Below are 15,663 nucleotides of genomic sequence, written 5' to 3'. Positions count from 1 at the left end.
AAAACATAAGAATACAGAATTAAATCTGTTGATATCCACTCCATACACTATCTCAGGGGTGTCCAAGCTTTTTGGTAGGAGGGTCACATCATCTCTCTGACACTGTGCTGGAGGCAGGGGAAAAATTTACATGTAAAATTTGAATAAATTTGCATAAATAAATATATTAGAGATGGAATTTATATGAATGAATGAATGAATGAATGAATGAATGAAAGTCTTGCAATAGTTCAAGACCTATAAAAGACCTTGCACAAAGCAAGACCAGCCTTTCCTTTGTTGCTGCTGCTGCTTGGACATGAAACAGAAAGCACCGGAGGGAGCCCTCAGCCTGTGTGAGAGGTCCAACAGTCGGCACTCACAGTGAGAATATTCATGTCGGGCCATGTGCAGGCTCCAGCAAGTCCCTGGAGGGCCAGAGGCTCATTGGAAACTGGGGCTCCCTGCAAGCCAGATTGGGGGGTCCCTGAGGGCTGCAAATGGCCCCGGAAATGGGGTTTGGGAACCCCTGGGCTATATCTTTCTAATCCTATCTCCCCATTTCTGTAATCTTTCATGACCCCTAGATGTTGTTGGTTAGAAATCTAAATAATAATTCTTTAGCAAAATATTCCATTCCTAAACTCCATGCATGTCAGATGTGGCTCAGATGTTGGAAGTCTCTTTGTTCTTTGACTGGTGCTTAGCAAGAGCACTTGGAGTGACTTGATGGCTAATGTTCTCTTCTGAAGTGCTCACCTGTGCCAGCAATACATGTAGGTTGTTCGACTGACTATCTGGCCCCAGGTTTAATATGGCTCCCAAAATACACTGCTTGATTTGGGTGGCTTTTTTTTTTTTTTTTTAAAGTGCATTCAAGCAAACATTGTATCATAGTTGCTACTGTATCTAAAATCTGGTGCTTTGTGTAAATGGGTCCTTTGTAGGTAGGTGTGTGTGCATTTTTTAAATTAGCAAATGTTTTTAAAGTCTAGAACGATTTGATCATGTTTAGAATTTATGTAGTGCTTTTGAGTCAATACGTTTCACATACATTAAGAACCTTGTAAAGTCAGAATCTTTTTTCAGCAAAGAAGAGGATCATGGACAGGTGCAACACACAGCAAATGTGTAACAGAACAATACATTTTGGTTGAAATATTTCAATTTCTTCAAAAAGTATCTCAATAAAATTGCATAGTAGTGACCTTTAACAAAGCAAAGAGAGTTTCAGACATTGCTTTCTTGGATCTCATCATGTTCAATAATATGCCTGAGGCAAGAGGTTCAAGTAAAACTGTTAAGGAGCAGAAGGAAGAAGTCAAGGTTGCTTTTGACAATCACGGAACTGTGTACTGCCCAACTACCAGGGCATTCCTGTTCTGGTGTCCCTGGCAATCACAAAGTATTCCAGCCCCAGGGTTCATTGCTCAAGGTACCAAAGGCAGCTTGGGGCTCACCCCATTTTTAGGGTATATGTCTTGGTTGTATTCTGATGGAACTGTAGTCATGAAAACTTTGATAACATCTGGATTAGATCATTGTAAAATAGAACTGCTTTTGAAGAATGTTAAGAAACTTCAGATGTCAGCTACAAGGCTTCTTATGGGAACTCATCCGGCAGATCATATCAGTCCAATACTGTACCATCTCCATTGGCATTCCAGTTTGTTTGTTTGTTTTGTTGTAATGCCAAAGGTGCCATTTTATTGGAAATCTGTAGTACCTTTTTACCCATCTTGAATATTTAAGTGGCAGAAAGTAAACATGGTAATAAGTAGATAAAGCAAGTACATGGGGGCACCATATCCATGGCTTTACTTATCCGCAGTTCTCCAGATGCACCCCCTGCACACCCCACTGGAGGCGAGTTGAGCTGTGCTCCCGTCGCTTCTGGAGGCTCTTCTGAGCCCGACAGAGGCTGCATGCATCTGCCCACATCCCCTGAGGGGCTCAGAATGACTGTTACTATAAAAAAAGTGACTTCTGGTTTTTCCAGAAAAATCAGAAGTTTCATTTTTATGCATTTAAAAGGCATTTTGAGGGCCAGGGAAGTCTCTCTGGAGCTCAGAAGAGCCTCTGGAGATGAGGGGAGCTGCATTCTGCTCACCTTGCAATGCCCAAAGGTGCAGGAAGCACCAGGAGTGGGGAGGTCATCTCACTTATCCACAATTGCTGGTATCAGGAGGAGGGTTCCGGAAATCATCAGAGCACACCAACTGCTTTTTAACTATGGACAAAGCATGCAACACGGCCGGCTGGTGGCACACATCCTCAAAAGGCTCTACTAATCTATGGCCTTCCCCCAAACTCCTGTGGCACATTTGCAAACCATTCACGGCACACCAATATCCCCCAGCACAGTGCTTGAAAATAGCTGTTTTGGAGCACTCACCCTGTATTTTTCTTACAAATTTTGCAAGTAGTGGTATACTGCTTAAGCAACAGGTTAGGAAATCTTTATTATGTACATGCAGAATACAATTTTTCTGAGCATCTTAAGTAGCTAAAAGCACACATGATACCATGCTAGCTTGTAGGTATTTCCTTTGACCTATAGCTATGGCAACTCACAATAAATCTGGATCAGTGACAATATTGTATACATTCCTTGGCACAATGACAAACTGGGCATGCTTTCTTTTGGCCTAATAGCCTCTATTTACTATTTGCTTGCTCTTCAATATTTTTTTGCTTGCTATGGTCTTCTGGCACATACCAGAAGACCGGCGCTCTCAAAGTTTTAAGCTCTGAATTGAAAAGAGGTCTTCAGCATTTTTGCTGCAGCTGTCTTGTAGGTCTCAATTATTCTGTTTTGCACTAACTGCTGTGCACATAGTTTAATTGCTAAGGACATTTGTTATTCTATGAATATAAATTTGGATTGCAGCTTGAGGTGTTTATCCAAGCATAGGCTAAATCGCATTCCAGGATCAGAGCCAGCATCTTCAGCATTTTATAGGTTTGAAAGATACTGGCTAATAAACGAGCGTTCAGCAATGTAACATGCTGGTTATCAAGCTCTGGCTTCTTCATTAAAAGTATATCTTTTCAACATGTATCTGCTAATGAAATGATGTCTACTTGGTTGTATTAACACAATGGTACATGTACTTAAGAGTTTGTGTGTTTTCTGTTTCAAAAATGTATCTTAATTGACCTGGTACCAACATAATGCTGGCTCCTTACAAGCCAAATCAGGAAATACATGCATTTTGCCCCTTCTCTCTATAGCAGGGGTTGGCAGCTTACAGCCCACAGGCCAGATCCAGCCACCAACCAAAGCTGTCTGGCCCACAATTCCAAAAATATTGCCATCTGATGGATGGTACTCTTACCCAGGAGGCTGTGGCACCAGGAATTTGCAATGCTTCCCCATTCTCTTCTTGCTTATTCTCCAAGGAGCATGTGACAGCAACTGTTACCCTGCACATGCCTGATCTTGTCTGATCTTAGAAGCTAAGCAGGGTCAGGCCTGGTTAGTATTTGGATGGGAGACCACCTGAGAATACCAGGTGCTGTAGGCTTATACCATAGTCTTTCAAGACTGAAGGTTGCCAGCCAACCATGTGGAGCACTGCCTTGAGTGGAATGGCCATGCCGACAGTGGGCCAGGGGAGGTGTTGAGGCATGGGATGTGGGACATCCTTTTTCAGTCTGTTGCCTCCCTCAGTCTGCCGTTCTCATCAGTTGCTTCACCTGGCCTCATGGGTAGGCTGCCCCCGCAACTTTAAGTGATTACTTCAAATAATTTTTACTATATGGTTCTGGTAAGAGGCAAGTTCTCTGTATCCGTGTGAAAAAAGGCAAGTGGTATGGACGTTGTGTTCTTGGGGGGTGAAGGGCAAAGATCTAAAGCCCCATTCAGTGTAGTGTGGCTGTTTAGAGCAGCCATTTTCAACCACTGTTCCATGGCACACTAGTGTGCCGCAAATGTTCCCCAGGTGTGCCGTTGGGAATTTGGGAGAGGGTCATTTATCAATAGGACCATTGGGGATGTGAGCCCCCATTGACAGCACAGTGTGTCTTGTCAAAAGCTGATGGTGTGCCTTGACCATTTTAGTGCCTTATCAGTGTGCTGTAAGGTGAAAAAGGTTGAAAATCACTGGTTTAGAGCATTGAATTTCTATTTATTGAAGATAACTGTAGGACCCACTGTAATAAATAATGACTAGGATCCATTGTAATAAATAATGGTTTTCAGCCTGTACTGTTGTTACATTTTAAAAAAAGTTTAAACTCTGCATTTGTTGTAAAAGAAAAGAGAAGGTACTTTCATTAATAAAAGTATACTTTCTTAAAAATTGCTGATCCCTTCCAGAATCTTTGATGCTTCAGTCTTTAATGTGGTTTAAAGCCTGCATTGTTCAGGAGACAAGTAACCTATGATGAAAAGTTTGTTGGTTGACATTCTGGAGTAGTTATTTGTCTAAAGTTACCGGGCAGAAAGATAGCTTATTATGTGGAAAACCAGTTCTGATTATGGCTGAAATAGCATTGTTCATAGTAGACCATTACCAGTAAAGCAGGAAGAGCCATGCTTCTTGTTAAGGGGTAATGAGGAGCGTTTTATCGGGGTTTAAAGGCCTTTTTGTCAGTAGTTTGTAAACATGGGAGACATCAAAATACCAATAACACAGTGCATCTCAAACATTTTGATTGACAAGTAGAAACAAAATGCAACCCTTACCATTTATGAACCCACTCAGGTGATTAGTTTGAATGAAAGTTAGTAACTGTTTACAACTACTAAAAAGTTAAGATGCAATAAAAAATGTGCCAATTCCTTGAACATTCCACCTGGTCCAATAAAAGTTGGTATCTCCCCTTTTAACAGTTGCCTTGGAATTTGGAGCTCAGGGGAGCAGTTACAGTGGCATGCTACACTTCTAAAACAGATATATTAAAGAGGACTTGCTCCAAGAAAGGTAGTGAAAATGTGCGTGGCATTATTATAAAGAAGATGGATTGCTCAAATTCTTTAAGGCAGTCTCTCATTAATTATGACTACTCCAGTCATAATTAATGAGAGATTGCCTTAAAGAATTTGAGCAATCCATCTTCTTTATAATAATAATAATAATAATAATAATAATAATAAATAATAATAAACTTTATTTATACCCCTCCCTTCTCCCTAAATGGACCCAGGGCGGCTTACAACATGTTAGAAACAGATTAAAAACATAATTTAACAAACAGATAAAAACATATTAAAAACACATTAACAGATACCATAAAACAGTAGTCAGATAAAAAGTCAGATAAAAAGAGCATAAAGCAGTAGATCATAGAGGAATCAGGCCTGTAAAAAATACTAAAAGATGTAAAAAAGATGTTAAAAAGGCCATGAACTCAGAAGGCTTGTTTCTCCCGAATTGGCCTTTTCAGCCACACTAGACGCTGTTCCAGAACCACCTTTCAGAGCGCGATACCATAGTCTTTCGAGACTGAAGGTTGCCAACTGTTTAAACAGAAGGGTCTTCAGGTCTCGCCGAAAAATCTCAAGAGAGGGAGCCATTCTCAAGTCAAGGGGAAGGGAGTTCCATAATGTTGGTGCCACTACTGAGAAGGCCCTATTTCTTGCCGCCGCCCCACGTACCTCCTTAGGCGGCGGCACTTGTAAAAAGGCCTTCTCTGATGACCTGAGAGGACGAGCCGGATTGTACGGGAGTAGGCAATCTCTAAGATATCCTGGCCCACAGCAGTATAGGGCTTTAAAGGTCAAAACCAGCACCTTGAATTGGGCCCGGAAACGAATGGGCAGCCAATGTATCCCCCGGAGAAGCGGGCTGACAGAGTCAAACCGCCTAGCTCCAGTGACCACACGGGCCGCCGCATTCTGCACTAATTGCAGTTTCCGAACCATCTTCAGGGGCAGCCCCACATAAAGTGCGTTACAATAGTCTAACCTCGATGTCACTGTAGCATGGATCACCATGGCCAGGTCTGCACGATCCAAGTACGGCCGCAGCTGGCACACCAGCCAAAGCTGAGTGAAGGCTCCCCTAGCCACAACTGCCACCTGGGAATCCAGTGGCAGCTGTGAGTCTAGGTGGACCCCCAAGCTGCGGTCCTGCTCCTTCAGAGGGAGTGCAACCCCATTCAGAGCAAGCTGATGGTCCAGCACCTGCATCGAGGATTTCTGAACCAGGAGAGCCTCTGTCTTATCCGGATTTAATTTCAGCTTGTTAGCCCCCATCCAGATCCACACTGCTTCCAGACAGTGCTCCAGGCCCTCAACCGCCACCCTGGAGTCTGGAGGAAAGGAGAGATAGAGCTGGGTGTCATCAGCATATTGATGACACCCCACTCCAAACCCCCGGATGACCTCTCCCTGCGGTTTCATGTAGATATTAAATAGCATGGGGGACAGAATTGAACCCTGCGGCACCCCACACCTCAAAGGCCAGGGTGTCGAACAGGCACGCCCCAGCACCACCATCTGGGACCGTCCAAGTAGGAGCGGAACCACTGCAAAACAGTGCCTCCAACTCCCAACTCGGCCAATCAGCCCAGAAGGATACCATGGTCGATGGTATCGAAAGCCGCTGAGAGGTCCAGCAAGACCAACAGGGATGCACTCCCCCTGTCCAGTCCCCGGCGTAGGTCATCCACCAAGGTGACCAAGGCAGTTTCCGTCCCAAGCCCGGCCTGAAACCAGATTGAATAGGATACAGATAATCCGCTTCATCCAAGACCCTCTGGAGTTGGGCCGCCACCACCCGCTCAATTAACTTGTCCAGAAACAGGATGTTGGAGACTGGCCAGTAGTTATCCAACACAGTGGAATCCAGGGAGGGCTTCTTCGGGGGGGGGGGCGAACCACTGCCCGTTTCAAAGCGAGTGGTAACATCCCCTCCATCAAGGAAGAGTTGACCACCCTCCCTGTCCACTTAGCCAGTCCACCCCGGGCAGCTCTTATCAGCCAAGCTGGGCAAGGGTCAAGCAGGCAGGCAGATGGCCTCACACTCCAAAGGAGTCTGTCCACATCCTCAGGCTGTACAAGCTGAAAAGAATCCCACAACACTGGACAAGCAGTTGCCAAGGGGACATCGTCAGACATTGTCAATGTGGCAATGTTTATTTATGTTAATATGCCTGTTGGATGACTGGAGTCCTTCAGACACTTACAGCATTTTCTGCACTTCATAAAAATGTAAAATAGATTTTGCTGGATTTCCCTATGGGTCTGTTGATTAAACTGGATACACTCGCTTTTGAGTTCCTACCCACTGTCTATAACAGGTAGGTATAAACCATGTAAATACTTGTAACCTGACGCAGTCCCAGATTTCTGGATGGCTTTATTGCATCTGGATATATCCTATCAAGAAAATAGGACAGATATGTTAGCTAGTCAGACACATTCTCAGTGTAATGAGAAACTGGATTTCAGTTCATAAGATTTGTGATCATTCCCTAAATTTTTTTGCAGTCTGTAAAAGAATGGTAGGTTTTTTGAGAGGATATAGTTAGAAAGACCTGAATACCTGTTGTCAGGATGAAATCTTCCTAATGGCTCCTCTCCTTACTTATGTTAGAACTACTGGCTTTAAGCCATTTCTGCTCAAATATGCAACAGGTGTCAAAAGTGTAAAGCTGTGGGCTAGGCAGAATTTGGTTAATCATGGCTACACTCTGTATGCTCCTCAGTCCTTCTCTCTTGCATGCTATAGGATTTAAGAACACACTACAGCTCCTTAACACACTATAGTTGCTGAAAGTTGTATGTAACCTCTGTAGTTGGAACAAGCCAGAATGTTCAACTAGCATCAATGCTATTGAACAGCATTGGCAGTGGCCAGTGGCCCAGTAGTCAAGGAAGCCACCAGTGGAAAAGGTTTGGGAACCACTGATGTAATGCATGGCCCTGCCAAACAGAGAATATAGCTGATGGTATGCCACGATGTAAGCTTGAAAAGCCACAACCAAAATAGCATACAAAAACATCATGAAACCACAATAAGTTGAGGTGTGGCACTGTGAAAAGTGTTCCACTAGCACGTGTGCAAGTGTTCACAAAACAGCATGAGTACATCTTCTACTTCTGCTCCCTGTCATTTGGATCCAAACCAATATGATGATTAAATTTTTCATGATTTTGGGACTCACTCTGAGAGTCTGAGATTCAGCTAGATAAGAAACACAATACATCTAATTAATCAAAGAAGTAGGGGTAATTAAGTGATTTGATTTGTGATTGAGGAGAAAAAGATATTGTAAAGAGGAGCCAGACCTTAAATTGCAGTAATGTTCAATTGGTAGGATATTTTTCCCATTATTTTTATGGTTTTTTTGGATGATCTATAGAAAGGAGATTAAATTGTTGGTGGGAATGTAATTTGCTTTCTTGCTGAAAATGAAAGAAAGACAGAGAGAAACCTTTTTGCCTCCTAGCTAACAAGAAGGAAGCTTATGAAGATATCTCGAGTACCAAGGCCTGCCTGCAGACAGCAACATCAAAGTGAGAAATGAACAGAGGCAGCACTAAATTTAGTGTGAATATTTTGAAATGACTTACTTTTTGGTTAGGATTGAAACAACAACAACAAAATTGCACTTGGTGCTTCTAGTACTTTATATCAACTGGCAATTATATTAAAGTGTGTGAATATGCATGGCGGTAACTAAATCTGGAGAACAAATTCCCAATGGTCCCCCCCCGGAAGTATTTGCAACATGTTTAGCTCTGTTCAGCTTTGTTTTCCTAATTGCCATATATAGGCTAGTTCAGAAAACATGGGAACCTACAAGTCAGTCACTAGTAATTGCAGCTGTATCCAGGGCTGTTGAAATCCTAAAGACCAATTCACAGAATATTTTTCCCTTCCAAAAAATGGAGTTCCAACCTTCCTCAAGTACAGATTCAGTAGGGATACATAGGCTGCAATCTAACCGCACTTTCCTGAGAGTAAATCCCATTGAACAAAATAGGACTTACTGTTGAGTAGACCTTGTTAGGCTTGTGCCCATAATGTATGAACTGGCAGCCATGTTTCCCATAAACTTAATCAGGTTGAGCTTTTTTGTTGTTGTTGATGTTGTGCACTCTGCACCGTATCCCATGTCCTCCCTTAATAAACAGGTCTCCGTGGATCTGCACTCACTATTGAGAGGGACGCAGAATTGAGAAGATCCATGTCAGGTTTCCCGGGCCAGGAAGGGGGTTAGGACACACACAGCACTGTCTGCCACTGTCTCTGCCCCCCTCCTGCCCTGCTCCCACCCTCACCCTATCTTCCCCCCACCCTGGAATGCCCCCCCACCCCAACTTACTGCTCTGCCATCTGATGCTTGCCCAGAGCTCTGTGGAGTGTGCGACTGGCCTCCACCCAGCACTGGCTCAGTGTGGACTTGTGCTGAGTCGATAGTGGCCTGGCAGTGAATGTTGCAGGCATGCCTCACAGAACCTTTGTGACACTCAGTGCTGGTGGAGGGCAGGCGCTGGCTCAATCGAATTGGACCCTAACTGTCCTTATTCATCCCAGCACAGTGTTTTTTCTAGTGACTGTTTGCTGGTGGTGTTCTGCATATTTTTAAGATTGTGAGTCCTTTAGGGACAGGAACCCATTTAGTTACAGCGGTGCCTCGCATAATGAAATTAATTCGTTCCGCGAGTCCTTTCGTTATGCGAGTTTTTCGTTTTGCGAAGCGCGTTTTCCCATAGGAATGCATTGAAATTTAATTAATGCGTTCCTATGGGCAAAAAAAGTCAGAACAAAGTCAAATTTGGTTTACAAAGTGTTTATTAAGTGCTCTTTAAAGGCATACATACTGTACTGAGGATTTCAAAAATGGGGGGGATGCTGAGTGGGGAGCTTGAAGGCTGTAATCCTGTGCACACTTTCCTGGGAGCAAGCACAATGGGACTTACTTACATAAACTGACATGAAGATCCTCCCCTTACTAGGGTGAATGGGATCATAAACTGACATGAAGATCCGCCCCTTACTAGGATGAACGGGATCATAAACTGACATGAAGATCCGCCCCTTACTAGGGTGAACGGGGTCATAAACTGACATGAAGATCCTCCCCATACTAGGGTGGACGGGATAATAAACTGACATGAAGATCTTCCCCTTAAAACAAACCAAAGCAAAACAAAAAAAAATTCATCTTGCGAAGTACGGGTCATAAAAATTCGTTGTGCGAGTTACCAAACTTCGCAAAACGCTTTCGTTCTGCGAGTTTTTCGCTGCGCGGGGCATTCGTTATGCGAGGTACCACTGTATTTGATTTTTCTATGTAAACCAATTTGTGGCCTTTTGTTGTTGTTGAAAAGAGGTATATAAATATTCTTTAATAATAAAACGAGTATTTGCTTAATGGATATCAAGCACGATTGGACTAGTGCCTCTTTCTGCAGTGTACTAACATTCTGCTTGTAAGGAGCTTTGAAAAAAAATGTGGGAATGCTTAAAGTCGCATCTTTCGCCAATGGTATTCTGTTGTCTGCTATCCCGGGACTCTTCCACTTGGTTCCCACCTTGTTCTGCTGCATGTGTAGTCAGTACCTGACCCCAGCTCTATGGCTTTGTAGTTGTTTAATGGAATCTTGGGTTTCCATGCTTTGGCCTTCATCAAATATTTCACTGTGATCTTGAGTAATTGTAACTTGGGTTTGGTAGGTGCGTGCCAAGGAAAGGCATGAAAGTTGCCTCAAAGAATGACCTAGGTTTTCATTTAAATAATGGTCAACAAAAAGTGCCCTCTTATTCTTAGTTTCCTGTAGTAAGTTCTGGTATTTGAACTGTGATAGAGAGTAGGCTGTGATCTGTGTGCACTTACTTTGTAGTAACTCACTTCTGAGTAAATGTGCATAAATTTAGCTGAAAGAGGAGAGAGGACCTGATACCATCTGGCAGTAGCCTCAGTTTGAATATATTTAATTAATGCACGCATTTCCAAGTGCATTCATTCTGTTAGAAAACGGCTCCTATCCTTTCTGTTTGCGTAGTCTATTTATTGAGAGAGAGAATTATATATATGCTTGCAAACACGTATGTGGGTCTCTTTCACTGCAGAACGCATGCATTCCATATATGTCTATTTCATTTTAAATGTGTGTGTATTTGGCTAACTGGCTGCCTGGCTTGCGGGTATTAAACTTCCAGCAGTCGATAGTGTCTGCCTTTGCTCTTATTGTTTTTCTTTGTAAGTGATATTTTATCCAGCCATGACTAATAACTATAATCTTGACTCAGTTGGGTGTGCAGTAAATAGGCGGCTTGGTGCCACATTTTTGTGTACAGGCCATGCAAACACAAACATATACACCAAACAGCTGTGTCAAATAGTTTACTGTCTGCATGTCAGCTTGAGGTCAGCTCCAGATTAACATCTGGACCTAGCCTAGTTAGACAAGGACTACTGTTAACGTAATGTGTAGCATATGCTTTGTGTCTTGTATGTCATAAAACATAATTCACTTTCAACCCAGGGTGTTGCTTAGGGAAAACAGCTTACTTGGGTAGGAGCGTTTTTCTGTAAGATGATGGACGAGGGTATGAGGGTGAGGGCATGCAGAGAGAATGTAGCCAGTTGAAATAATAATTTAAAATACATTTATTAACATTTGGAGATGTTTCTACCAGAGATGGGCAAGTCCAGCACAGCTTGACTCAAGTCAAGTCATGAGTCTCCGCCCACCACAACTCAACTCAAAAACAAGTCCTAATGGGCAGACTTTCTGAGTTACCCACTTTTTGACAACTCAAAAAGTCTCAAGTCACAAGTGTTTCCCTTTAAAAAGCCAGCAGTGGCTCCATGGGTGAAAACAGAACTGCTGCCAGTGTGTGTGTGTGTGTGTGTTTGTGCCGGAGTTCTCTTTAAACACTCCCCTGCTGTAAACAAGGCAGGAGGGGGTAGGATGGACTGTGTGAGAGCAGAGACAGAAACGGCAAGAGGGAGGAGGGTCACGTGCAGCAGCTGGGAGGCTTACCAGTATGACCCAATCCTTTGCAGGTCTACTTAGAAGTAGTCCCACTGTAGCCAGTCATTCAATGAGGCTCGGAGTCATTCAATTCAACATTGTAGCCATGTGGTTGGAAAGCATGATAGCTATGAACTACTTCCCCCTGCTTCCTTTTTCCCACTCCCTGGGCTTCTCCAGCCAATTCTAAGGCAAGAACCTCCTTGGACTCCCCTTTCTGCCCTCCCTCCATCCAAAGAAAATAACACAGGCCTACAAAATTGAGGGTCAGAAAAGTTTTTTCCCCAAACTTTATGGTGGTTTGATATGAATTTGGGGTGCCGATTCCAAAAACGGCACCCATATTGCTCTATCACATCTAGTTTTGGAGCTATAGTATAGCCTCATTAGTGCATGGTTCAAGCAGCTTCCTTATGAGAAAGCCATGGTGTAGGCTTCCTCATGAGAAAGCTGCTCGAACCATTCGCTAAAGAGGCTACGCTGTGTCTCCAAAACTAGACGTGATAGGGCAATATGGATGCCATTTTTGGAATCGGCACCCCAAATATACCCAGGAATTGGTGTAATGTTTAAGGAAGCTAAACGTGTGTTGGCCTGTGTAATCAGACTGCCCATCCTTCATCCAATGATCATTGGTTCCTTCAGAGATGAACAAGAGAGCCGGCTCCCCTCCCCACCCCTGCTCAGTGCAGAAGCAAAACATTAACCCCTTCCCTGCTTCCTGGCTGGAACTTCCCTGCTGCTTGTCCAGTTTGAATGATGCCCCCACAAGGTCTTTCATGCTGCAAAAAAAGTAAGCAAGCACACCCAGACAAACTCCAGTCTGCATGCATGGAGGCTCATTTAGAGCTAGTGGCCTCAGATGCAAATCAGTGCCCGAATCATCAACATGGGTGATTCAAGTGTAAATGAGTCCACAAAAACACGTTTTTGCCACTCAGACTTGAGCCACCTGATTCAAGTTTCCACCCCTGCTTTCTACATTTCAAATACAATTTGACTGTTATAATGCATCATAGAAAGTAAAAAAGGAGGGGGAAAGCATAGTTCATTTAAGTCATACTTTCAGCTTAGTTTGTCAAAGTGTTTTCAGTTAAAGTCTCCATGAAGTTCTGTAGAATGTGAAAACATACTTTGATTTTGAGCTATATATATTTTTGGTTGAGAAGTTGGATTGGAGACAAGGAGATAAAATACTCTGTTATGGGTAATCATAGAAAACATTCTTTTGATGTCTTGGAAAGAGACCTTATACTTTTGGCTGTGTCGATCTGATTCCGTTGTCTAGCAGAGCTTTTGATGAGGTTGTGTTTATTCATATGCTCAACTCTGATAGATTATCTGATAATTATGTATTTTTGTTTCTTCAAAATGTTTTGCAACTTTTTTTTTTGTTTAGAGTACAGGCTATGGGCATGACCTGCCTAAAGATCTCATTTATTTCAGTGGGAAAATCCTATGAATTTTGACAAAATTTAAACATGAGAAGCTGACAGAGTATTGGTCCACATCACTCAGATCTGTCTACTTTAACTGGACAAAGCCATTCAGAATCTCAGAAGGCAGAAGTCTTTCCCATTTAATCCCTTAGCTCAGGAGTTCCCAAAGTGTGCATCACAACACTTTAGGACAGTGGTTCTGAAACAGTGTGTCCATGGCCCACCAGTGGGTCCCAATCTAATTTTTGGTGGGTTGTGAAACTGACAGGGTAGATTAGGCTATGCAGATCAACAACTTGCTATTTGGGGAGAAGCACTGCAGCATAATCACCATTATAGCCACATATATTTGAGCAGATGGTAAAGTTGAACTTTTTTTTAGGTGGGTCTTGATGCTAAAAAGTTTGAGAATCTCTAGTTTAGGGCATTGCAGTACACTCGGAGGGGCACCATGGGATGTCCCCAGTGGTGCTTCCTCCCCTTCCGTCCCAGTGCTGGGATCTCACAAAATCTCATAAGATGTGGGCGCCGCATCTTCTATCTTGAGATATTTCATGAGATCCAGGGTAGCAACGCCCAGCTGAACTGGGAAGAAGAGGCTGTGGGGGCATCATGATCTAGGTAAGTTTGGGAACCGCTGCCTTTAGCTGTAGGTGGGTTTGAACATGAAACATTATACATACAAAGCCTGTGCTTCGCTACTCAGTTTTGATACTTCCTAATGTGCGTACTCTTCTCTGGATTGTGCATGGTAAGTCTGTGCTACCATGGACTTTCCATTTTAAAGGTGGAGGATGAAGAATTATGGCTAACCCAAGGTAATCAATTAAAGTTCTACTCGGCATGAGCTTTCTTGGTGACCTTGGCTCGTTTATCCTACCTGGATTCCCATGTTTACATTGTCCCATTACATTGGCTCCAGATTTTTATAGCCACTCATTTATATGACAAGTCTGGAATTATTTTTCTTGGAATAGTCCATTTTAAGTTAGAAAATGAACTCTGGGAGAACAAAACGTTCAGGAAGATTTAGATGTCTTCAGGCCCTGTCTTCTAACAGATGGTAAATGCAGTGCAGTACAGATTAAGGTGGAATAAATAATGAATGGAAGAGAACATGACAAAAGAAGAAACATCTGCTAATTCAAAAACTGATGTATCACTCTGACCATGGAAGAGGGATCTTTGTTCCCATGGAAAATGATTCTAAAGGCCTGAAGAGAAATAAAATGCAATGGAGGCAAATTCCATGCGGGATTATTTTTGCCACAAGAATAGGATAAAAAGCTTTGAACACTCTTCTGAAGAGGAGTCTGATTGCTAGAGAAAAAATATGTATATTACATGCATGTTTTGCCATAGTTAATTGGTAGAGTACATACAGGATCAATCTCTGGCATCCAGTTAAAAAGATCCGAGGGTTAGAATGGCACATTACATGTGTATGTGTGCAGCAAAATCCCAGCATCTCATTTTCCAATGATTTCCTACTACAAGATTATGCTGTGGTTTGTGGATGAATGGGCATCAAGCTAGTTTCATACAGAGGGCCGAAGTTAGCATTCATGTGCCTGTTGAGGACGGGAAGTGACAACATTAAGCAGAAAGTGACATCACTAAGCAGATGATGGCCAGATACAAGCACTTTGTTCTCACCTAGAAACTCATTAGCTGCAAATGACAGAAGCAAAGATGTGCAAATCTTGTTCATATTTTTAAGATTTGAGAGAGCCCAATTATCCAGCTGGGATAGTGCAGTTATAATGGGGGTCTGATAACTTGCTTCTGGGGGCTGCACCCCAGGCCTTATGTTTAACACTCCTAAACTAGAGTTAGAACCAACCAGGGAGCAATCCTAGGTTATCCTTGCGCCAGCCCGGGAGGGTCGCAAACTTGCTGTAAGGCACATTTACACCTTCTTGATAGTTGGCTACATTCAGGAATATAGCTACAACATGTCCCCTCATCAAGGGCGGCACAACCTGGAACCCCCTCCCCCACGCTGCCTCAGATTTGCTGTGTCGGCACCCACAAAAAAGCAACCACTTTCTGTGATCCTTGCATGACTCCTTGCAGTTGAAGAAGTGCATGATTTCTGGTTTGATTTAAAGGGACCATTTGAAGAGACCAGGTGTCTCACCAGGTGTAAGGTAAGGAGGCAGATGGATGATCTGCTTTCGTCTTGCTTTTAGTGGGTGGAAAGCAGACGAATTGTTATCCTAACCCCCAAGGGTGACCATGGTGGACAGGGATTTGGGATGGTAAGGGGTAAATATACTTTATTTATCTGGTTGTCATGTATTCCTC

The 15,663-nt window shown here is 43.1% G+C and overlaps 1 pseudogene; it reads left to right on the top strand.

The window, feature by feature from the left end:
• Window positions 1-3,389: 3,389 nt before the first annotated feature.
• On the top strand, window positions 3,390-3,506 carry LOC136654597 (5S ribosomal RNA; annotated as a pseudogene).
• The last annotated feature ends 12,157 nt before the right edge of the window (window positions 3,507-15,663 follow it).

The sequence above is a fragment of the Tiliqua scincoides genome, chromosome 5 (assembly GCF_035046505.1).
Source record: "Tiliqua scincoides isolate rTilSci1 chromosome 5, rTilSci1.hap2, whole genome shotgun sequence".
NCBI lineage: Eukaryota > Metazoa > Chordata > Lepidosauria > Squamata > Scincidae > Tiliqua > Tiliqua scincoides.
This window is presented reverse-complemented; position numbering and strand designations above follow the sequence as displayed.